Source organism: Harmonia axyridis, chromosome 1, assembly GCF_914767665.1.
Source record: "Harmonia axyridis chromosome 1, icHarAxyr1.1, whole genome shotgun sequence".
NCBI classification, from domain to species: domain Eukaryota; kingdom Metazoa; phylum Arthropoda; class Insecta; order Coleoptera; family Coccinellidae; genus Harmonia; species Harmonia axyridis.
The window spans coordinates 5,835,161-5,860,580 of NC_059501.1; the positions used below are offsets into that span (position 1 = coordinate 5,835,161).

General features: G+C 35.2%; 1 long non-coding RNA gene and 1 other non-coding gene across 2 annotated transcripts in view; one reads left to right on the forward strand and one right to left on the reverse strand.

Annotated features, from left to right (window-relative positions):
• The window catches only part of LOC123670735, a 42,749-nt gene extending 23,560 nt beyond the window's left edge, over positions 1–19,189 (forward strand). The window contains exon 3 of the long non-coding RNA XR_006745978.1: positions 19,006–19,189. This is a non-coding gene — a long non-coding RNA (uncharacterized LOC123670735). The remainder of the gene's footprint in view (positions 1–19,005) is intronic.
• Positions 10,659–10,731, reverse strand: Trnar-ccu. The gene has a single exon. It is a non-coding gene; the product is annotated as a tRNA-Arg (tRNA).
• Positions 19,190–25,420: the final 6,231 nt, after the last annotated feature.

Below are 25,420 nucleotides of genomic sequence, written 5' to 3' on the forward strand. Positions count from 1 at the left end.
CCAGGAACCAAGACTGTAGACCAGCTAGCTGTAAACAGCATTCGAAATAGACGATATTTTGTTGCTTTTGATCAGCAGAGAGCCAGAGCGTGCTTCCTTTGACTTCCGAGTAAAGCTTCCTCATAGAAAAATTTTCACGTAGAATATTGAATACCTACAATGCCTTCACATATCTTAGCCTCCACCGCTATCTCACTCAACTTCAATTTTCGATTGCTCAAAACCATTTCGTGAACTTTTTTTATGTTTTCTGGAACTGCCGAATTCCGGTAACCATAGCTTTCAGAAGCGTCTGTGGTTCCTGGACCATGTGTAAAGTCAGCACACCACCTTTCAACTATTGTTCTCGATGGAGTAGACACTAACCAAGCCATTGCTTTGCTTACGCAGTGTATTTTCAGTGAAAAATAGTGTTTCATAAAAAACAACAACACTTCAATGTCTCGCAGACTCAACTCTTTTTTTCGAAATTTTGCCCCGTATCTTTTGAAGATTGATACTATAAGGAGGAAAAAATGGTGTGGTGCTGGTAGTGCCATCTGTACGCCAGGCTCGGGAATTATTAAGTAAGGTACCCACAAAGTTGTGCCATCTCACTTATATAGATATAGATTAGTGAGATGGATTTTTGGTTCAAACTGCAATCATTGATCAATTTTTGTATATACACTGCGCAAAAAAATTCACGCACATATGGAAATCTCAAATTTATTCTACAACTGAAGGTGTTCTCAATGATAATTATTTTTATCAGAATTATGCATGCATACCTATATTATCCACTTTCAACGTTTTTCTTCAATACAGATGTTTTTTCCCAGCAGGAATAAAAAAAGATGAGATTATCAGATTTTGAATGTATTGGCTCCATTCTGAAATCAGTTGTTCTCGATCAATTCTAGTGATCAATAGTTTTTCTTTCGTTTGATTTTCTACACTCGATCGCTATGCAACGCGAAACACGCAATTTGACCCAAGAGGAATGTGCCCAAGCGGTAGTTTTGCGAGAAGAAGGGTGGACATACACAATAATTGCAGAAAGGTTTGGAGTTTCCCATACAAATGTGTCCAGAATGTTGCAGGGATTCAGGGAGCAGGTTTGAATGTCCGAAGAGCAGGACAGGGTAGACCACAGGTAACAACTGACATTCAAGAACGTTACTTGAGAGTTTCTTCGTTGAGACAACGGTTTGCAACCGCTCGCCTCCTTCAAAATCAGCTTGAGCAAACTGATGGGGTGCAAATTAGCACTAAGACGAAAAGAAATCGCCTCAGAGAATATGATTTAAGGCCTCGTGTCGCGGCAAGAGGCCCAGCTCTTACCCCAGCCCATCGAAGGGCGCGTTTGGATTTTGCGAGAGAGCATATCCATTGGGAAGAGGCTGATTGGGAAAGAGTTCTCTTCACAGATGAGTCTAGATTCTGCCTCTACCATTGTGATCGACGTTCAATGTAGAGTTAACTTTCATTAAAATTGAGATTTTCAGAATGTGCGTTAATTTTTTTGCGCAGTGTATTTGTAGCTAATATACACTTCTCAGTAGTGAATAGGTTATCATTATAATTCAACTATAGGTATATTTTTGTTCGATCAATTTTTCCGAAAACTATGCCTTCTTGAACTACCTATCCTTATAGCAAAATCATGTGATTATTCTTAGAAGCCTGCCCCCTACTCATCTATTCGATTCTAGTTGATGTACTAAGTTTGATGGTGTTTTTTTTTCTTTCATGCTCCTTTTTACAGAATCAACTTCTATAATCCAGACGAAAGTTCGAATTCTCCCGAATACCCCATTCAAAAGTTTCGGTCTAACACCACGCCAAGTCAGCTGGAAAGCTCAATTCATCCCGAGCAGGTTCAACGTTCTGACAACTCACACAGTCGTGCTGATGGGTCCATCTATGTTTTACCGAACGGAATTGCCGACCAGCACTTCGAAATCGAGACCTCTACCTACATCTAGTAGAGAATCCCCTAAGTAAAATTCAAGCCTAAAATCGTAAAATTTTTATTATTTACCATCCAATGGGATATTTACGACTCCGAATCACGTCTCTCTCACTCGTCTCGCACGCTATACACCCGTCTCTCTCGTTTGGGCGGGAACTACGCCGTTGCCATGGCGATATCGATCGTTGCCATGACGAAGATTGGCGCTGACGCCGTTGCCATGGTCACGTGACCGTTGGGATCCATCATGGTTGAATTTGTGATCCGCTCTCATCGAAGGCTGTCACGTACGGCTCCAACTCAAGTTCTAAGCCGCTTCGATGGTTATTTCGTCTTTGGATTCCTCGTGGGTAGCTTGTGCACGATGGAATCGGATGAGGTTTATAGGTTTTCAGCTTTATATTTATATTCGAAAGTGACTACTTGGAGTTGATTGGAGCCACATTGAACCAAGAGATAAGTGGGTTCTTCAAAGTCTGCTCGTGTACTTCGAGCTTTCAGCGCTACTTTTTTCCTGTCTTTCTTGACACTTATATTATGGGAGTTTTTCAGCAGATGCTCTGAAATCTTTTCTACCTGACTAGGGGATCATTGCGACTACCGTATTGGTCCAACAATGAAATAGGTCACAATGTAACAATACACTAATTCACAGTCTAAACGACGCTTAGCGATATGTCCCCTGCTTGTAAATTGTGACGCGTAATGTAACCTATCGTATGACCCCACAGCTTGCCAGGGGTTAGTGTACTAGGTACTGAAACGTTCAAAGTTTGCTGTTGCAAAATTTAGTAGAGAAGCGTCGTTAACTATGTGTTACGTTGTTTAAACGTAGTTTTGTGTAGTTTGGTGCTTTATGAAAACTGAATAATTTTCGGCTAATTTATATAACGTTTAGAGTGAGTAGGTTATTATGTTTTATGTTGACTTTGGGTTTTTAGTTTGGTTTATTCACGTTGTTGAGCAGCACTGGTGTATCAGGTGATTAAGTCTTAGATTAACTACTTATACCTATATTGATGGAGGTTTGGTTTGTGAAAATTCATAAATAGTTTTCAGTTATTATTGATAGGTATATCTGCCTACAAGTGGCCTATCAGTTTGAAATGTATTTCGTAACTTATTCAGATCCGTCGGAGATATTCTCATTCGTTTCCCAAGCACCATATAGTCTTAGGTTTAATGATACTATGTCTTGTTGAATTCTTATTTCATTAACCTATTGTGGTTTACATAGCAGTTATAGGAATAATGTATTGCTAATTGAATTTGAAATTATTTCTGATCTAGAAATTGCTTAGACACATCATTGTAACTAGGCTATTTGGCAAACTATTATGTGGAATATACCTGATTACCTCTATTTTTTCCTATTTATGCCTTATACCTAGTTGTTCTGATATTTATAGTTTTTTTTGTACCTACCTTCATGTGCCAATGACTTAAGTAGTGGATCTTTTTGTTTTAAGATTTCTATCTAATCTAAATCGAAAGAAATCACCAATTGGTTGTGTCTAACCTAATGGTATAAGAATTTGTTAATTGAATTATTGATTTGGGACTAATAGTTTTTTTTACAAAAGTATATTACTATTATAACTTATCTCAAAATGATATGATTTTGTGTTTTGGGCCTTTGAAAAAATTTCTTATAATTATTCCTTCATGAATATTTCAACAACCGCACAATATTATACTGTTGATAGATTACCTGCTATTTTCAATTCGTTACATCTACTTATTAGTTTTCTTGTTTTCAAGGATATCAATAAAACTACCAGAAACAAACATATTTATTCAGACATCTATATAGGTACCAGTTGCTCACAATAACATTTTCACAATGAAAGAAAATCTTTAGGATGGAAAATAAAATCAATAAAAGCCAAACTGCTTGTACATAATAAGTACCTACTACTTGTAGGCGTTTTTACAGTTGCGTTAAATTTTTCTGCATTCATTTCTCTGAAATCGGTATTAAAATGTTGGATATCAATAACAATTGAATATTTTTGATGATCAACCATTAAATTTCAAATTCTAAATGGAAAATTCCTTTGAACTATCCATGAATTAGTTTAAAAATCAGATTCAAATGTCTTTTAATAATAAGATTGCTATGCAATAAAAAATTGGATTCTCGATATTCGGTGGTTTTTGAATCTGCTTCTATTGTATACAAAAATTGATGTATTGACAATACCGTTGTACATGCTTCTGCAGACGTCATTCCTGAAACAAAAATTATTGAATTATGTAGTTATCTAGATGGACATATCAAAATTCTTCAATAAAGAAATTTTACAATTATATTGAAAATATATTTGCTGGGCTTTACCCCATCAATTTTTCTCCTCTTCATTGCTGAAAAACTTTCAATGTGATGGAAAGCAAATTTTTGAAGATAGTCAAAAGCATATTGCTGCTAGCTATTACAATTAGGTATACACTTTCTGATGAATATGAAAATAATACGTAAATAATTTTAGATGTATTTATCTATATAGTAAGTTTGAAAAATAACCCTCATGTATCTCTGACAGGAGACACATTTCATATAGGTACCTACCTAGGTTACGTTGGTTTAATCTTCAAATTTTTGTCTCAAGATTCTATGGATGAAATCCAATTACTCATGATAACATCCTGAATAATATTTTATTATTATTTATTCGTCATAGACAAAATGTCTCTTTCTTTGAAATTGTTCATGAATATTTTTCAAAAATGGATTAAAAATCTAATTGTCCAGTTTATCGCCTAATACCTACCTAGATAAATAACCTACATATTATATAGGTAGCAAAGATATCGTACATCAAGTTTTCCATATATTTAACCATCCTTTACCTATAATATGTTTTTTTTTCTATACCATCAAATATTGCAGTCATTAGCCGTCGCATAAAAATATCCTATCAACTACTTATAGCAAACTGCCGCAAGAGGGCGCCATATTTATTCAGAAGTTGATAAATGCCGCCGACGGCACGGCAACATTAGGGGAGATGTGTGATGACTGATTGCTGCTTTCTTGATATGATCGAATAACTCAGGAAAAGAACATTTGAAATTTTGAAGTTGTTTTGTGTACTTGTGCTTCGTGAGATAGTAAACCCAAGAAATCAATGAAATATTATTATAATTATTTCAACTAATTAATCAAATCAGGGAATAATTTTATGATTTTTCCAACTGATGAGGATTAAAGGAAAACATAATAAAATTTTTTTTATCGTATAGTGATTTTTGGTATACTGAACTGAAATAACTAACCACCTAGTACTTATTCCTTATTTTCAATATTATTATCTTCAAAATTTTTCATTTATTCATTTCTTTTTCTATCATATTATTCGTAACAAGTGCGAATTTTTTTTTTTCTGTCTGATATTGTAGGTTGAAACATTGACTTTGGTATCAACATTTCAATAATAACATACTGAATTCAGTACACCAGTAATATTTTATTTTCGAAAGTCTTCAAACAATTATATTTCTCTAAGGAGATTTTGGTTTAATTCCTTTACTGAAATTTTCCCCTAATTCATTGTCGATTACAGTAACCAATAATAAAACGCTACCGACTTAAGTGCTTTTTTGCATTTGGTCGAATATGTTGTCACTAAAATATCAGATTTTTTAGTCATCATATTCTGAATTTTCTGGAATATTTTGTATTTGGTATATTTATTCTGCAATATTCTTCTTGAATTTTCTATGGTTTATTATACTTGATATCGTTAAAACATATATGTAAAAACAAAAAATCTGAACTCTGTCGGTTATGTGGTCACAGAGATATTGGTTATTTTTTTCGATATTCTTTTTTAATTTTCTATGGTTCTGGTTATGCTATCCTCACAAATTTTGCATGAAATTTTAAATAGGTATTCTTCAAATTGTTATTCAATATGAATACGCAAAATCTCAACACGATCAGATCTGTAATCACGAAATATTCAGTATACCTATCTTATTTTTTTCCAATATTCTCATTGAATTTTGTATATTTCTAAAGATGTGATCAGCTTTTGAAATTAAGATTATTGGGAAATTTTTCGATATTGAAGCAATAACATGAAATTTTGGACGAAGTTTTATAGTAATTCTACCTATATCTAAATGCAAATTATCTTCTCCATCGAATTTGGAATTTTCAAATTAACATAAACACAATATTTCGAGAGCAATGTTTACGGAACCTCTAACGAACTCAATTGTTGTATTCGAATGTGAATCTACACCAATCGTGTTTACAAACTGACAGGCAGAATCGAATTTAGGGACGTCATAAGTGGGCTGAGTTCAATCGTTTATGACCATTTTCAGCTCAAAATACAGACATTGTATCGAAATTAACGTGAAAAATATGTCTCGGCATCTAAGGGTTTGTCAATCGACTTATCGATTAATCATAATACATAGTAGAATAATCTTGTTTAATCATTTAAACACCTTTTGGAAGAACAACGTGAGACTATGCTGGCAATATTCACTTTGGATAATATGTCATACCAAATAACTAAGAAGCAGTTGCATTTGTATTATTTCAATTTAGATAATAAAGAATTAGCTGCGTCTTCTGTCGGTCTCGGTATCTTTACGGGGATCAAAATATATCGAACATAAGGCACCATAAGCTTTTTCTAGAGCTTCAATTCGACTTTTCCAATGTGTCGTACATGATGACGTCAAACTTTTCGAGTACAGAAGTTAAAATATGACACAACTATAAATAATGATTTTTATCATTCTATGCCTTCGTTCAGTAATACCAAACATCCGCAAGAGGGCACCTAATAGTAATGTATGCATATAACCATTACCGACGGTACGTCAACAATACGACTAGCCTGTGCATCGTACATCGCACATCTCCCTCAACCCCCTCTCTCCCCCCGACCGGGGGGCTAATCCGCTAATCATCCCACCCCCCCAATTCGCCTAATTCAATCCCATAAACCCCGAAACGCGACCATCCCTTCACCCATAACCCGAACGTAAACCACGTTTACGAACGTCGCGAACTACTGCACCATCGAAGGAGGCCTCTTCTCTCATGGCCGCCTCACCTATGCCGTGTATGCTACCCGACGTCGGGATGGCTCCCGGGCCCTAAAAAGTCCCATTCACACAGCTCTCATCCCCTAGGCGGCGGCACAACGCGGCATAAACTGTTGTGGAATGACTGTACGACTGGAGACGTGTAGATACACCTCTCGTCGTCGTCTATACCTTTATTCACCCATAAACCCATGCGATGATGCAGTTTGCGGATATGTCGAAACGGACGGACGGACAGACGGTTCCTCTCCTCCGGTGTGCCAGTCTTCCGGTGGTTAGTTTCCGTCTATCAGCCGCCGAGACGATTTGACGTTTCCGCAGACTGTTGTTGTCCATCTTCTGGGGTAAAAAGTGAGGAACTTGGTCCTTCGAGCCGGATAGATAGTTTTTGGAGTGTAGCGTTCTTTGGTCCGGCGTTTGGCTGGACTGTATGTGCGTCGACCTTGGGGGATGTACGGAGGTAAGAGCGCGCATGCCTACTGTGATTTGGCGCGCTAGGAGGTGAGGTTGGTGCGTATGATGTGTCAGATTTTTTTACGCTTGTTCGTTTGACGATGTTGCTATGGTTTGACGGTTGCTTGTCGGTGGCTTTAAGGTTGTTATTTCTAGAAAATAATTCAGAGTAGCCAGTGTTCTTCTTGAGAAATGAAGAATAACGATCTACTGTCATTATATTATTAAAAACGTCACCTTTTGAATATTTTCACTTCATACATAGCTTTAATGGAATTAAAGATGGTTGTTGTTTGAATATAATGGAATATTGTACTTGTATGGAATATTGGGGAAGAAATACCCAATATATCAGTAATTTTAGATCTGATCGGGTTGAGATTAGGAGGGTGTAGAGGTACAGCGTGTTACAGAATAACTTTTAAAATTTTAAGAGATTGTTACTGATGCTATTTTAAGAAATAAGTTATTATTATTCATATACCTACACATGAATAACAGACATATTTCTGCATGTTGTTACCATAGTTATCTCATCATTGGCGATAATTGTACGTTCGGTGCATAGAACCATGCACAATTGAATTTAAAATTATTTGCGTGGAAATTATCTGATTTTTTTTTCGAAAATGTGAGTTTATAACCTATAATTTCTGAAAGTGGTATATTATGCCTAAGAAGGAACTTTGAATTTTTTAAAATTTTTTTAAGGTATACAGTTCAAGGAAAATTTGAATTTGGAATTGGTGGAAAATACCGTCAAAATTAAATTTATATGATTTATAGTGATTTAATTTATGTTTCCTTTTGAAAAAATTCATATTATAGGTTCTTTTATACAATAAGTTTAATAAATGTGGAGTGTTTTTAGCAAGGTTCTTCTTCATTTCATAATTTTTTTATTGATGGGACACTACACATTAAAACTGCTACAAATCAAGTATCTCGATAAATGAATACTTAATAATAATAATAATAATTTATTTATACATGTACATAAAGATGATAATCAAGTGTGTATATTATAAATGTTCACCATCAATAAAATTACACGGTTCGTCAAAAAAAACAAACTATTTCTTAAATCCTAATATACGTACGTTCACAATTCAATAAATTAGAACATCACGAATCAACAACAATTTAAAAATTCATTGAGGCTGTATATTGTCCTCTCTAGGAGTAGTCCCTTCACACGTTTGTGGAAATTTCTCTCGTTCAGCTGTATGAAATCATCGGGTAGTTTATTGTATAATTTTATACATATATAGTTTGGACCTTGCTGTGTCTTCTTCATTCTATTATATGGCAGAGTAAGTTTATGTTTTTGACTTGTGATTGAAAAATTACTACTTGAATTTTGCTTGACTCGAAATCAAGTCAAGCCAAGTAGCTTGAAAATCAAGCCAATCCGTGAATCCCTAATGGAACGAACCATTTCTGCGACACCTCGCGAAGCAAATGCCAAACCCAATCGTTTTAAATCTCAATCCGAGATCTAATCCCTTATACGATTGGTACCGCCAGCATCTCGCGCATTAGCATAGTAATTGTCGACATCATGATCTCTCTTCTCCCAGGTACCACCTCCGTCCACCGCGTATACCCGAGAACCTCGCAGCAATAAAGTACCCGACTTTACGATAATCGGACGACTCGTCGAATACCTCGCGAGAATCGACTGTAAAAATCCCGTCGGTTTAATTAAGATTTTCTCATTAGGTCGTAAAGACCGCTGTAATCTGCGGATTTTGCCGATTGGAATAAGCGCGAATATCGCGTTGAAATGCGGGGACGCGATTTTCGACGATTGCGCTACGATCGTTCGGGCTGATATTTCGAAATTTTCGATTTGGGTAATACGGTGGTGGTGACCGGTCGAGAGCGTGTGTGGTCCGGTTTTTTTTTCTTGTTTGGATGGAGTGTGGGATTGTGGTAGTTTATTTTTGCAATTTCGGATGACGTTTGCGAGTTGATGGGTTTCGTCGGAATTAATTGGATTGAATATCTACTTAGTTTTGATTATTATACAGGGTGATTTTGAATGTGGGAGGGTTTATAATTGTTGAAGTTTTTGCAATAGGTACAAATATTGAATTATCAAAATCAGTTATGCACTTGCAGTTATAAAATGTGGAATCTGAAGAAGCTACTGTGTAGCGAAGCAATTGTTATTTATGGAATTGCAAAGAAGAAATATAATTAAACTGTCAATTTTTTAAGCATTTTATTTGATATATTTATTCATACAGGGTGTTCCTCAATTGGTGGTACAAATAAAAGTGAGAGAATTCCTGTATAATTTAGAAAAAACAAGGGCCCGCAAACACTTTGTTTTGGAAATACACGGTGTTTCTTGTAGTCTTACTTTTTTGTGATGATTACATACCAGTTTATCGAATCGTAGTTTATTAATCTTCGCTACAGATTGGGTAAAATAGTACTGAAACTTATAATTAATTTTTTCATCGCAGATTACTAACTGTATCTTTATAATAATTTTGATTTTTCTGAAGATTACGAGAGAATTGTTCGACATTTTTTTCTCGAAATCGGTAGCAGATACGATGAAACTACAAGACACTAAAATCTGTAGTACTGAACCAAAGTTTCTCTTCACATTTTTCCAAACTACCAGTGGTCCACCAAAAAAAAAAGTTCTAGTTGAAAGAAGCGGATATACTGTTCCAAAAAAATATCACTCTGTAGATTGATCACAATCAAATGATTAAAATTTCAAATTGAATTAGGATTATCTATGCTAAATGTTAAATATTGAATATCTTGTGAAAGGAAGGTGCCATGAGAAATCGAAAAATTAACTTTAGGTATCTTGAAAACAAATTGTTTACGGGCACATGTTTACAGGACTCTTTTTTCTCAAATTGACCTGAGGAATCTGTCAGTTTTTTTGTATCTTCAATTTAGGAACATCCTTATTAATGTTTCTTCAGAAATATAATTTTTCCAACAATGTTTATGTAAAAATTACAAATTAAAGACAAAATAAAATAGTGCTCCCAATTCTGAAAAAAAATGTTGAATATTCCTCAGTCAATAGAGCTAGTGCTTTGCTTCAAGATGCTCCATACTTGTCTCAGATGTTTTCATTAATTAGAAAAGTCGCAAATTTTAATAACGAACACATAAAAAAATTGAGAATGAATATGTTAAAAAAATTGTGTACCCCAGATGGGACTCGAACCCACAATCCCCGGCTTAGGAGGCCGATGCCTTATCCATTAGGCCACTGGGGCGATGGATATTACGGTTGATGTTCATGTATTCATTCTGCGTGTAATAAACTACAATCGGTTGTTCGTAGTATCTATATACCTCGTGAATATCAGTACCTAATCAGTGGCGTCGACAGCTTTCAAAAACAGGGGGGCCTGAGTTTTTTTTATTGTGGCCCGTTGGAACATATTTATATTGTTCCTTATTACATAATAATCCATTCCGTATTTTCAATAAATATTTTGATTGAAAAATTGAGTCAAATTATAGTTCTGCTGATTTTGTGATTATTTTAGCCTTAGTATGTCAAATTTCAGGTGGGGAGGCAGCAAAATATTAGGGGGGGGCGGGCCTCTCCTGTCCCCTAGCTTTGCCGCTGTCAGGAATATTCAGATGGTTTTCATTCCCATTTTTGATCATCCTGTATTTAGAAAATGATATATTTCTGGACCTTACTTTCTCAACAAGAAAGCTCATTGTGATAAAATAACTAGGTATTTTATCGGATCTGTGCGGTTTTATATTTTTATATAGTTTTTATAGTTGCATTTTGTTGGTTGAAGGTTTAATATTGATGATGATTAGCTAATAATCAATTAGTTTCTCTAAGTTTTGCGAATTCATTTCAAGTCTACCCAAGGTAGAGGTAGGTAGGTTTATTCATACTATCTGTTTCGAACATTTACACTAACGAAATTCATTTCCGATCTTTTCTTGTAGAATTACGATAGTTTCATCTTGTTGAAAATAAATTTCGTTCACATCAATATCTTCCAATTCCGATCAAATAAAATCATCAATGACCTAGGGATATTACTACTGAAAAATTCACAAAAACTTCTTCATCGTCTAAGTACTTTTCTGTTATGTTCTCTTCATTCAAACCCACCCTAAAAATTCATTAATAAAAATAATAAACAAAAAGCTCCCTTCGCCATCTTCTTTCTCATAGTTATTATTAATCCACCCTTTACCCCTCGACCTGCGTGTCCTGAATAAATAACACAAAAGGTGCTGCTCTTCCCTCCCATTCTACTTCCCCAATACCAATAAACCCCCGTATCCCCCCTCTCTTCCTTATTTACGGAACCCGGCCGCGTCTTATATACCTAAGTAGATTAGATAATCCAGACATACCGATATTAGTCCAAGGATTATGACCTGGTTCGTGGACAATGAGGAAATTGGACCTCAACTTTCGGAACAGAGCTAATAAAGGATTACTGCCAGTATTTCCGGGGGCCAGGATAGAAGATCGTGGAAGGACGAGATAAGAATTCGGCAGGCGTTTCTCCTGACTTATAGATGCTGAAGGATATGGCCTTACGAGAATTTCCGATTAGAAGATGAGATCATGGCGATTCCGTGACGATGAACCTACTTTCGGATGCTGGAGGAGATGAGGAAGGATCCGGGATAGGACTGTTTCAATTTTCGTTAGTTGATGAGAGTTATTCTGGATGCTGTGCAAGATGAAATTGGTTCAATTTTCGCAACTGTGTCACATATAATAGATCGGATTTTAAAGAGTGTAAGTCTCTGTCCGAATTGTCTGGAATCAGGGTGATGACGAGAAGGAATAATTCTCTGAAAACTTAGAATTGCCAGAATATACTTCTTTTTTATCACTTCCTATAAGTTCGAGTTTCTACGAAACCATCATATTTCAGGAGAGATTTGGATTGCAGGCAGATCCACAGCAATCTTATCAATATTTTAACTCAACTACTACACATCAATTGTTAGAAGATTCTTCCTCGTTCCTATGTGACCACTAAGTCACCCCTAAAAGTAGATTTTAGAACTGCGACCAATCCCTCCTTCATTAGAGCAAATTTCTTTCCTGGAGCATTCTTTTGAGGTCTCCAAAAAGTGATTATCCACATATTTACTGCGAGAATAAGCTTGGTGGTTATGTAGTTAGAAGTGCAATTCGTTTTGATTTGACAACACTTTTCGTCGATTTGTGACACAAAGTATTATCTTTATGAATGATTATAAATTTTGTTCATTTGCATTTGAGGAGGTTTTTCCTTAATTCCTGCACTCAATCGATCCAATAACGTTATGTATTACCGAATATCCCTTTTTCAAGATAGTCAATAAGCAATATACGGATGTCCTATCCTTTCCAACTGATTTCTATAATTTTGGTCACCTTGGACAGCTTTCTCCGACTACTCAGCTAACGCTCTTTTTGAACTAGGATTGTAGTGAATTTATTTTCCATCCATTGTCACATATCCAAGCTAAAAATTCTGTTCACTCCGCTTAAATAGCGTTCGGCATCGAAGATGCCTTGGTCAACCAATATTGTGAATACACTGCCTTCTTCAACTCCACAGTTATCTCACACAATTTCAATTTTCAAAAGCTCAAATCCATTTCATGGTATTTTTTGTTTTTTTCTGAAACAACTGCCGAATTTGGGAAACCAGAGACATTTAGAGATGATGAGATTTCAGAACACCAACCATTCAATCTATGAATATCACCCTGAAGATCCGAACAATCCTAACAGATCTAATTCGATGAAACAATTTATAGTAATCTACATAATGGAGGAAAAAACATGACAATTAAAACAAATATCGTTTATGAAAATGATGAGTAGCTTTGGACCAAGTAGAAACCCCTGTGGAACACCAGAGAGTACCATGAACCAAGTCAATGTGAAACCAAAAAAGTGAACTCGAAGTTTTCTGTTCACTTTGGAAAAATCTGTATGAATAACATCAACTTGGGAAGGCTCTCACGAAGTCATCTTCGTCCCCAAAATCTATTTAGGTCGCGACTTAGGAGGTCTTATCTGAGTTGGCATTATGGAATATCGCATTGTGTGCAGCGTATAATATTATTGGTGACAGTATAGAACCCTGTGGTACTCCGATATTAAAATCTTTGGGTTTAGAGACTGAGCAGTTCCATATGACCTCCTTCTCTTGCTTATCCAATGATATCAGCTTCAAATGGAGATTTTTTCAGCTACCAAATATTCCGTATCAGCAAAGCTACACTGAAGTTTTCTTTGGCTGAAATCCTTCAATCCCAACCCTTCAACCCGCGCACGACCCCAATTCGGAAGAATTCCGCTAACCGGATCGTAAAACGTTGCGCGCACACAAATTCTAGAGATTGGAATGAATTTCCGAAACGACGTTGTTATGCAAGTCTTGTGTAGGCAGGCGAGTGCATTCTGACTGACGCCAGACGGGATCGATATCGTTCGAGACCGGACGGTAAGGTACCACGGCCAAAGAAAAACATACAATTTTGCACTATGATTAATTAATTTTCTCGTGAATTGTTAAAAAAACGTTTACCATCAAAATGAAAAACTATCGGAAAACGTTGGACTCGAACTCAGGTGATCCGCATCAAAGGTTCGAGCGTATATCTTTGGACAATGGTTAGGTTAGGTTAGGTTATGTTAAAATAATGTGTGATCATGAAAATGATACCGAAAAATATATTCGAAAATGCGTCACATTGAAACTAAGAGCGAAATAGAGGAAATTTGTGGTACCAAATAGTTATTTACGTAACAAGTATAGAATATAGATATTATTAACGTACTTACTCCGAATCGTTTAATGACATAAGTTCGTTAATAATATATTATTCTATACAATACAAAAGTCACTAGGATATATAATTTGAATTTTGCATTGAATTTCGACAATATTTCACCAAACATGACTGAAATAGAGAAAATATCGTATAATACTCGTTGCAGAATGGCCCTTCTGCAACGAGTATTATACGATATTTTCTCTATTTCAGTCATGTTTGGTGAAATATTGTCGAAATTCAATGAAAAATTCAGATTATATATCCTAGTGACTTTTGTATTGTATCTTGGCAGTTGGTGTGACTGTTACGAAAATTGACAGATTATGGAATTTGAATTTAATCGTACGTTTTGTATTTCGAAATAATTCATAATTACGCATTAAATTCGTGAATTATGTCTGACGAAGTCGATTTATAACCAAAATAATTGAAAGAAATTGGGAATAATGTCGAAAATCATTTCACTAATTCCAAATTATATTATATTGACACTTGACGTGTGTTGAATTCTGATTGGATCGGAAGTCTGTGTAGACAACCACAAAACGAACAATATAACTGAAAATAATGCTGTAAATTTAAACAATTTGCAACTTACACACTCATATAGTAATAATGTCTTCATCCAACTTCAGCTAACTAACTAGCTAAGTAACTATTATTTGGAAAATGGTGGCGACTAATTTTGGCCATTTCTTCGACGAACCGAAATATGCCTTAGTGATAATAAACAAAATTGAACCTCTGCAAAATATCAGAAACGAATTGGAAAACTAAATTCACCAAATCAGCTAACGTGATACGAAGCAATCCCTACAAGAGTCCAATCAGCTAATGCAGTCCATTTTCAAGTAACAGACCACGTTAAAATAGTGGAACGTCTTTCGGTTCTTCAATCCGATAAATGCCCCGATCCTGCTTTGCCCCGCCGATATTTGCCCGATCTGAACGATCTTTTTTTTTCTCCTCGCCAATTGCAAACGGCATCCGCCCGTTGGGCCAGATCCGGAACGTTCAAACGCCCTCAACGCCCGCTGAAAACGCATACATTTCGTATTTTACAACCGATCCCTGACCATACGATCTGACATTAGCATCGTAATCGCTGATTTCAACTGACGCCGAACCTGTACTGAACTTTGTGTTTTTCTTGAACTGCCAAAGGAGATCGTCTTTGGCGCCGTTGAGTGGCTGGATACTGCATATTCAGCACTCAGAGATTGTGCAGAGAGTTTCCATCAAATTAGATTCGAAATAGTATATTCTAAAACAAGTTGTAGAATGGGCTCCTATTCCAACACGAATGCGAAATTCGAACGCGTGAGTGTTGGAATTGCCTTCTGCAACGAGTATTAGACGATATTTTCTCTATTTCAGTCAAGTTTTGTGGAAAATTGTCGAAATTCAATGAAAAATTCAGATTAGGTATACATCCTGGTAACTTTTGTATTGTATCTTGACAGTTGGTGTGACTGTTACGAAAATTGACAGATTACGGAATCTGAATATGAATCGTAAGTTTCGAATTTTGCAATAATTTACAATTACGCATTAAATTCGTGAATTATTTCTGCCGAAATCGATTAAACACCAACAGAATCAAGAGAAATTGCGAATAATGTCTCAAATAATTTCACTTTATCCAAATTATATCATATTGACAATTGATGTGTGTTGAAATTTGATAGGATTGGAAGTCTGTGAAGACAACCACAAAACGAAAAATATAACTGAAAACAATGCTGTAATGGGTTCATTACAGCACTGTTTCTGGAACTGTAATGAACTCATTACGATACTGAAATAGAGAAATAATTTTCCAATAAGAGGTTTCATTTTGAATATCTAAACCGCTATCAGGCATCTGTAATTTTTTGAAGCTGTCGTCTTTTGACATTTGACAAGTAAAAACTACCGAATTACCAAAAATGGAACAATACACGCTTAAAAACACATTGAAATTGTTGAAATTCACTACAAAAATAGGGAGAATTTTGTAGTCACATTTCGCAAAACTAAATATTTTTTTGTGATGATTTTACCAGTTTATCGAATCTTTAATCTTCGCTACAGATTGGGTAAAAAAGAATCAAAACTTATAAATAATTTATTGATCGCAGCTTACTAAATATATCTTTTCATAGTAACTTGGATTTTCTGAGGATTACTAGAGAATTATTTGGAATTTTTTCTCCAAATCAGTAGCAGTTAAGACAAAATAACGATAAAGGATTGTAAAAAATTCTTTACTGTATAATAGTAGTAGTTACATTTTGGGTGTCTTAGTATATTGAAATAAAAATAAAAATATGTAAATAAAACATGAATGAAGTCGTCTAAATAAATACAAAACTACCGCAGTCAGGACAATCGTCTCAAATAAATTAAAGCATCTTCACGAAATGCACTTTTGCAAGGATTACAACCTCTTCTTAAACGTCTCTAATATCATATTCCATCAAGGACAAGAAATAAAATTATTAAGTGACCTTATAAAAAGAGGAGAGCATCAGGCCAAATTCAAATCCGTCATTTTGCATCCGAATGCATCAAACCCATTTTCCCAGTAGATGCAATTTATCAAGTAGACTACTGAACTTCGCGTATCCCAAAGCAAAACAAAATTGAACCATTCCCGGAGACCGTCGAGAGATTCGCTCAAATAAACCGGACGTAAAAGATAGAGTTGATGAAACTAAAACATAAACGAAACATTTTTAAGTGGCCATACCGTCAGAACATGCAGTTCGGGATTTATACTGTCTGCATTTTAATTCGACAAATTTCGCGCTTCGCAAGTTTTATAAAACGTTCAGACAGATTAAATTATTTTCGAGAGATGGGATGCTAGCTGGATACGTTAATTAATTTGTCGACCCTCCACTTGGAACGTTTGAAGCTGATGTTGAAAGCGTTAAAACATTATTTTTGTTTGTTTATTTATGAAAAAAAAAAATTAAATTGTGAAAATTATATTGGAAATGAATAATATAATTATTCACAAAAATGATAATAAGCCAAGTAGCTTGACTTGAAAATCATTCTCGTGAAAAATTACTTGAGCTTCACTTGATTTTAAATATTTATTGCTTGACTTGATATCAAGCTACTTGATATTACTTGAGCTGGATATGCACGCATCGCAGGGCATATATTTCTGCAATAACCTGAGCGCTCAGACTAAATATGGGGATTCCTCGAGCGCCGAGAAACTGAAGCATTCGCCAGTGTGACTTTATTAGTAGTTTTCTTACATTTCTATGAAATCTATTGGAAGATTTTGGTATTTTCAGAAATATCTTTCCAAACTGGCCAAGGATTTTTTATCAACGTCCTCATCTTCAGCTGCTGTTGAAAGACAATTTTCCAGAGCTGCTTTTACAGTTACAAAAACCTGCAATAGGTTAGGCGATAAATCTATAAGATGCCTCATGTGTCTTAGATCCTGGATGGAAAATTATGAAATCAAACAAACCTGGAGGTTTTTCAATATGGAGAAACTTTATTTTTTTATTTTTTGTTATGATTGAATTCATGTGTATATTTTAATAGTTGATATTTTCGGAACTTTTATATGTTAAGTTTAGTAAAGAAAAGTGTTGTTTGCAAGGTTCCTTCTCATTTCATTATTTTTTTTATTGATATGACACTACTCAACTAAAAATCAATCCAAAAATCAAGTAGCTAGATATGATTCAAGTACATGATAAATAAATACTTGACTTGACTTGAGATTGAAAAACCAAGTAGCTTGAAAATCAAGACAAGCCTTGGAACCCATAGCGAGAAGGCATTGAAAAAAACTTTTGGTGGTGCTGCTGGAATTCTAAGGGCTGGAAAAAGCCACCCCTCAAACTTGTTTTGCGACAACTTTTTCTGCATTCATATTTTTCAATGAGAAAATTCAATTTGGAAAGACTGATTCAATCTTAACAAATAAGGTCTGTTGTAATCTCTCGCTAAATTTCACCGTTTTTATGAACTTTTCCGAAATTAAAAACTATTTTTCGGGCGCCACCCTTAAGGGGCTGATCAAGGGGAGGATCAAGAAAAAAGTTCCACCCTATTTTTTTCACAAGGAATCATCCCCTAATTTTTTTCGCAAATATTTATATACACCCTGTATATATTTTTTGGATTATTTTAAATGTAGTTGCAAAACTCTCAAAATAATATGAGCCACTCGAACCATATTGCTATTTAAGATTTAACAATTTGTAATCACCTTAATAAAAATTGACCTTTCTCGGCCTTTCCCAGAAAAACTCATATTTACGTGAATTATCTGGCTGTGTTAATAGGCCAAAAAAAAGGTTCACCGCCAGACTCTGAAATAATTTATTATATTTATTTTAATGATTATATTTATTTAAATATTTAGATTTTTAACCTATTTGGTGAGATCTATTTTCTTCAATTCATTCATTGAATTTTCATACTGTTTTTAACCTTTGTATTTGTTAAGTTTTTCTATTTTATTTATACCTTTTTCACCTTCTGCGAAAATTAATGTTCCTTATTTATCCCCCTGGAGTAATTATTTGTAATTAATTATATTCCAATTCTGTAGTTTCTATATTTTTTAATATAACATAAAATTTATTCAATTCATGAATTTTCATAATTACTATTTTCTGACAATCCGTATATTTGTTATGCTCTTTTAATTCAATTCTTATTGAAATTTATAAATGAAAACTAATACTTTTTTCCTTTTTCAGGTGTTGGACGTTTTTCGGAAAGTGCGGTTGTTTTCGGGAGTGCGTTCAGTGTCGCGCTGGGACGGACAGGTCCGCGCAGTTGAACAGACGCGTCGTCGACGTCGTCCTCAGGGCGTCGTCTCCGTCGTTCGGGCCGTCGAGCTCCACGTGGGGGTTCCGGTCGCCGCCGTTTTCGAGGCAACGGAGAGAGGTGAGTTGTTTCATTTATTTTTCACGCTGCACTTTGAATAGATTCGAGTGTGCGCACGCTGTATACAATTTGGGATGGAATTTTGATGGAATCAGGGTCGGCTGAGCCTACAACCCGCAGGGGGGCTCAAAATTTTTATTGATTTTCCCCTTAACTTTGGAAAAGTTACTCTATTATTTTTTATCCGGTTGAATTATTTTATTTATTTATTGCTTCATTTATTGGATGAATTAATTAGTATTTTTGGGAAATATTTATTCCAGGTGTTTTATTTTATACTTCTTTATTATACATTCATTTATTATACCTATTTATGATTTAAATATGTTATTAATTTTGTTTTACAATAATTTATATTGCTCAGTATTATATACTATGTTATATAAGTTTATTTGTAATTTTCGAACGAATAAACTTATTATTATTATTTATTATCTATTTATACTACTTCATCATTTATTCAATTATTATCATCAATTTTCTATTGGACTTATCACCGTAATATTGGGAATATAATGATTTTGAATGAAAAAATTCAATATTCATAGGAATATTTCGATTCAGCAAGTAGGTACTATTTGTTTGTATTAATACTGAAATAAATTGTATTTGAATTTTTTTATTCGCATCATTCATACAAATTTCTAGTAGAAGCTATTGTTATATCTTCAAATTAGATCTCGTTTCCCAATAAAGAGGAATATTTTTTAAGATTAATTTGATACTTCAGCAACATTATCTACTTTCTATAATTATGATATATATAAATAAATATATATATATAAAGTCCAAAATGGGTAATTTGCATTTCTTCGAAATAATTCAGGGATTTGTTGTTTTTATTAAAAATGAGCTGGTTCAAATATGTTTGAAAGGTTGCTGAGAAAGTTCATTATTATTAATTATTAGCGTTTATATTCCATCTAAATTTTTCCTTTTTGGGTAATTTTTGATTTGAATGTTTATACTTATATTATTACGATGTTTATATAAATGTGGATATCTATCTATTTCCCTGCGAAATCAATGAATTTATCATGAATAAATATCATTTTTCGACTTATTCGTGGAAGGTTTCATTTTCAACATAAATATTGACCGTTTAAAATTAATTCCCAGTTGAATTTTGACGTGTTCATTGTCAAATTTTTATTCGTTAATGGTCGAATTCAGAACTGTCCGTCCGTTCGTCCTCAAACACGATAACTTCCGATCGGTAAATCCTAGTGACTTGAATTGTCTTTTTAGAGGCTGTTTTCAAAATTACAAGACTATCGTTTGGATTTAAATGAAATTCTGCTTATAATGAATGAAATAATAATTCCAAGGAATATTTGATAAATCATTCTGATCGTTTCACGAAAACCAAAGAAAATAAAAAAAGAATATGAGAACAAAAAATATTGAAATTCAGTGACAACAGATCTAACCGTGTCATAAAGTTTTTAGACAGACGTCAAATTTGATTATTTTGACGTTCAGTAGAATTATTTCAGTGAATCACAATTTGTGCCTACATCCAGGAAGTTTCAGAACCAATATCAGGTGTTCAGGGTGCATAATAATTATCTCACAGTATTTTCAATGGCATATTCAAACAACTGGAGCATATACTGTCCGCAAGTCTGTATGTTTTTTAAAAATAGTGCACTTACGACAAGAAATGATATCATTATGTAAGTACTGATATAAAACATTTCAAATTATACCACAGTAGGGGCTATAGCTCACATCAGATTCGTTTTCAGAAATAATACTATGAAAAAATAGTATATTGCATATCTAGTAGTAAAAGCAATACTTTTTCGGTGATGTAAATTGTTGGCGTTCGAGAATGTAATTCACATATACTATTTTTTCTGAAATTGCAACCAATATCAAAAGTTAAGGATGTTTTTTCTATTAATAACATTTTTCGAATGCAATCCCAGTGCCCAGGAACACTGTTTAGGAACATTTTGAAAATTGTCGCTATTTCTTTAAATATTGAACTGGGAAATGTTGGGAAAATTCCGCATATTGTTGCAATTTTTGAATATGAATAATACCTATGATTTTTTCCGAAATCTGCAACAATTCTGGTCAATGCTGGAGTAAATTTGATTGATTTAAAGGGTGTATGTCGATTTTAAGCCTGAATTTACCTAGGTACGACCTAAAGTGTAACTAACTATTTCAAAAACCAATATGAATGAATTTTGATGACTTACTCATGCCGGAAAAGTAAATTTTCCAAATCGAAAACATTGGCGTCTTATGGGGTTTGAATTTTCTTCGAGAATTTCGACGTAGTAAACATACAATAGAAATTGCACTACACAAATATGAATTAGTATAGGGTAGACATTTCGTCTCTGGAATAATTCCAAAATCATAAAATGAGACATACTTATTGCGGCATAAAAGTCGATTTCATGAAAGTAACTCTTCTCAAGGATAACAGTTCAGTTCGAAAGATTATCATTATTTTATACACTGCTAAAAAAAAGCCGGCGACTCATTAATTCGATTAGAGCTGGATACGGTCTCGTGATTGAATTATTCCTTCATTTAATTTCATTGCATCCATTTTGCATAATTCGTCCGTTACGATGATAATTTAGATTGAGAGACTCGGTACGTACAGAATGTTTCGGTCTGTATAGACGGGAATTGCTGTAGGAATGAGAAAATGGGAATTGTCTTGTTTAGTCCGGTTATTTTCATTTTTGCGTTGAGAGGATCTTGCTTTTAATGGTGGGCATTTAAAGAATAGCCACTTTTGTTGGTACAATTGCTCGAATAGGAGGAGGATGTGTGCTATTTTTTCGAGAAATATTTAACTTGATACTTGCTTGAAATCTCAGGAAAACCCAGTTAGATAGCTGGAGCAGTACTTTTTAAACATTTTGCGACGCAATATTGTTTATTCTCCCAGAAAAGGATTATATCCCATAACATTATATATGACAAAAATCCAACAACTGTTATGAAATTTTGTCAAGCTTGGTTTGATAATGCCCAAAATCGAAGAAGAGTAGGCACCGGACGTCGAAGGGGAACAAATCGATCGACAAGATCGACGTCTAAGACTTATGGTCATAAGAGACCAATTCGCGACAATTCGATCTTTGGCTGATGGGTGGTTAGGAGAACAAGGCCATCCTGTAACTGTCCGAACGGTTCATCGCCGGATAAGGTTTTTTTTTGGACTTTTGGACTGCAGCATTATCGACCCCATCTTGTGTTACCTCTGACCGTTGAGCATCGCCGGCAACGATTACAGTGGTTCAGAGAACGTCAGCATTGAAATGTGGAATGGCATCAGGTCGTCTTTTTTGATGAATCTCAATTTTTCTTGGGTGAACATGATGGCCGAAGAAGGGTTAGACGACGTCGGGGGGGAAAGACGTGAACCTCAGTTTGATGTTGAGCGGCATGTACACCGGACACTAGGCGTTATGGTATGGGGTGCTATTGCACATGCAAGTAGGTTACCTTGAGTCTTTATTCGGGGTAACATGACAGCGGACCTTCAAGAAATAGTGGAGACATATATTCTCCCTAACCTTAACCAGCTTATAATCCATTAATTCAGCAAGATAATGCCCGACCGCATGTTGCCACAGTTAGTTTGAACTTTTTTGAAGCGACCCATGTCATTATTTCGCCATGGCCGCCCAAATTCCCCGATTTTTCGCCCATAGAGCATGTTCGGGACATCATGGGTAAAACGCATGGAAATTTACCCCATCCCCCACGGACTCTGGCGGCTCTGAGACATGAAGTACAGGTAGTTTGAGATAGTATCTCTCAAGAAGAAATAGACCATCTTATTGCATCAACGTGTTGGGAAGTGTATAGACGATCGCAGTGGACAAACACATTATTAACAAATTTATTAAAAAGAATGTAAATCCTTCGTTTTTTCTTCCAAATTACAATCATTTAATCCTTGCTGTACTATCTATGTTCCACCAAAAATAAATTTAAATTTGAACAGCTCCTGCAGTTTCTTTGTCAGTTAGTATTTATTGCGAGGGTCCACAAAAACCAGTAGAGCTATGTAAGGGGTCTACGAAAAAAAGCCACTGCTTTATATCGACAATTATGGAACAACTGTGTAATTTACACCAATGAAATCGCAGCGTCGTCGAAACGCGTCAGAGCACTAAATAAACGAGCGTAATTCGGCATACAAAGTGTTCGTCCAATTGTCATATCTAAATTGATTTATCACCCATCGAGTCCTATTACAAACCAACCCAACCTCATCAACGTTTTACATTTACATATTACACATCGACTGCAAGACCGCTGCTGGACCAATTCACTCCGCTCACCAAGCACCTACATCTCGTATATCCTTACGTCATCTTAAAACGACGACCAATCTGCATACGCTTCTTGGAATTATTTTCGACCCGAGATGTTTTTGGTCGCCGACGGATTTAGTTTAGACAGGACTGTTGATGTCGAATTAAATCTTTGGGTCTGATGGAGATGGTGTTTACGTTTGGCGCTGTTCCATGTTTCGTTGATGAAGATGCCCGCGATGTCGTCTAAACAAGGGAGCTGTTAATTGGGTGGCACCGAATGACGTTAGAGGTGTTGAAGCACTTTGGTCTGTCTTTCTAGACAGAATTGAAAACGTTGATCTCACGTGAATTGAATTAATTTAAATACCACTCTAAAAGGACAGTTAGTTTAGAACCAGTGACGGCTAGTAACATTGTTTATGTTTAATTTATCCTCATAGGAATGACTCGAAAAAAGGTTGCTGACTTATTAAAAAATTTAAAATGTTACAAGTACTTCGAATATTTTCATTTACCTCAGGAATTTGAGACGACTCACTCGGTCCCGCTAAATACATTTCGCCTTCTGGTTGTTATTAAGTCGATAAACAAATTGGAAAGGCTTTCCGAAAAAAGTTTATACGAACACGAAGACAAACTTACACGAGACAGTCGGGATACAGTACACGCGACCACTAAATCACAACAAAGCCAAAACTATTCCAGCTTCCCGATTAACCCAAATAGTGCAAAATAATTGCAGTTCGCCCTTTGGCCTTCTCGAGGAGATGATCGTGGATCGAGGCATGCCTCAAATCTTTATTCAGAAGCCGCCATCAAAGGCGTAGGAATATTTTCGACTTCGACGTCGGAAGTGAGATGAATATACAAATATTCACTACACTACACTAAAACTATTCGACGTATTATTTTGATATTTGGCAGGAAGTGTAAGTACTATGAACGTCGCTAAATTATGCTAGACAAATGTAACTTTTTTCATTAGATGTATTAAGTCTTACATTAACTGCTTCGGACAATTTCAATGAACTCTCGAGTGATCATTCGATTCTTGAAAGTTCTCGAGAACTAGTTTTTCGATTTTCGAAAGTAGTCGATCTTGTTCCTGAATAATTTTGAGTGTAAGTCCACCAGTAACTTCTACAGATATACCATCATGTTCTTGGGTCAGTGCAGGGTATTGGGGGTTTTGCGGTGCGCCGTTGTGCATTTCTACTAAGATGTTTGCAGAGTTATACAGCTCGGACTGTCGTAAACTCAAACAACGTCGTCGGAATTAAGATTAATCCAAATTCTCCGTCCGGCTCCGTCCAATAACTCCTAGTGTCGAAGTCGTCCAGCTTCAAACGAGCCCATATCTCGTCCGCGGACAGGGTCAACCGCCGAAAATGCTGGCATTAACCAACATACGGAATCCCATCGCAAACACAGCAAATTGGCACCAGAAAACCGAACTTACGTGGACCGGGAATGGTTGCATGTTTATGCAGGAAATAAAATGGAGGAGTTATTGTGTCTCCTGTACAGTGGCGTGCGGCGAAATTCGAACAAACAATTTTTTTTCTCGATTTTGAAAAAGTGAGAAAAAAATTTGAACCTTTTTTTCCTGACAACTTTCTATTCAACGATAGCTTTCATTAAGTATAATCTGTCTCATATAATAGCATATTCTAAAACAAGTTGCAGAATTGGCTCCTATTTCAACACGAATGCGAAATTCGAACGCATGAGTGTTGGAATTGTCTTCTCCAACGAGTATTAGACGATATTTTATAATTTCATTCAAGTTTTGTGAAATATTGTCGAAATTCGATGCAAAATTCAAATTATACATCCCAGTGCTTTTGTATTGTATCTTGGCAGTTGGTGTGACTGTTACGATAATTGACAGATCACGGAATTTGAATTTGAATCGTACGTTTCAAAT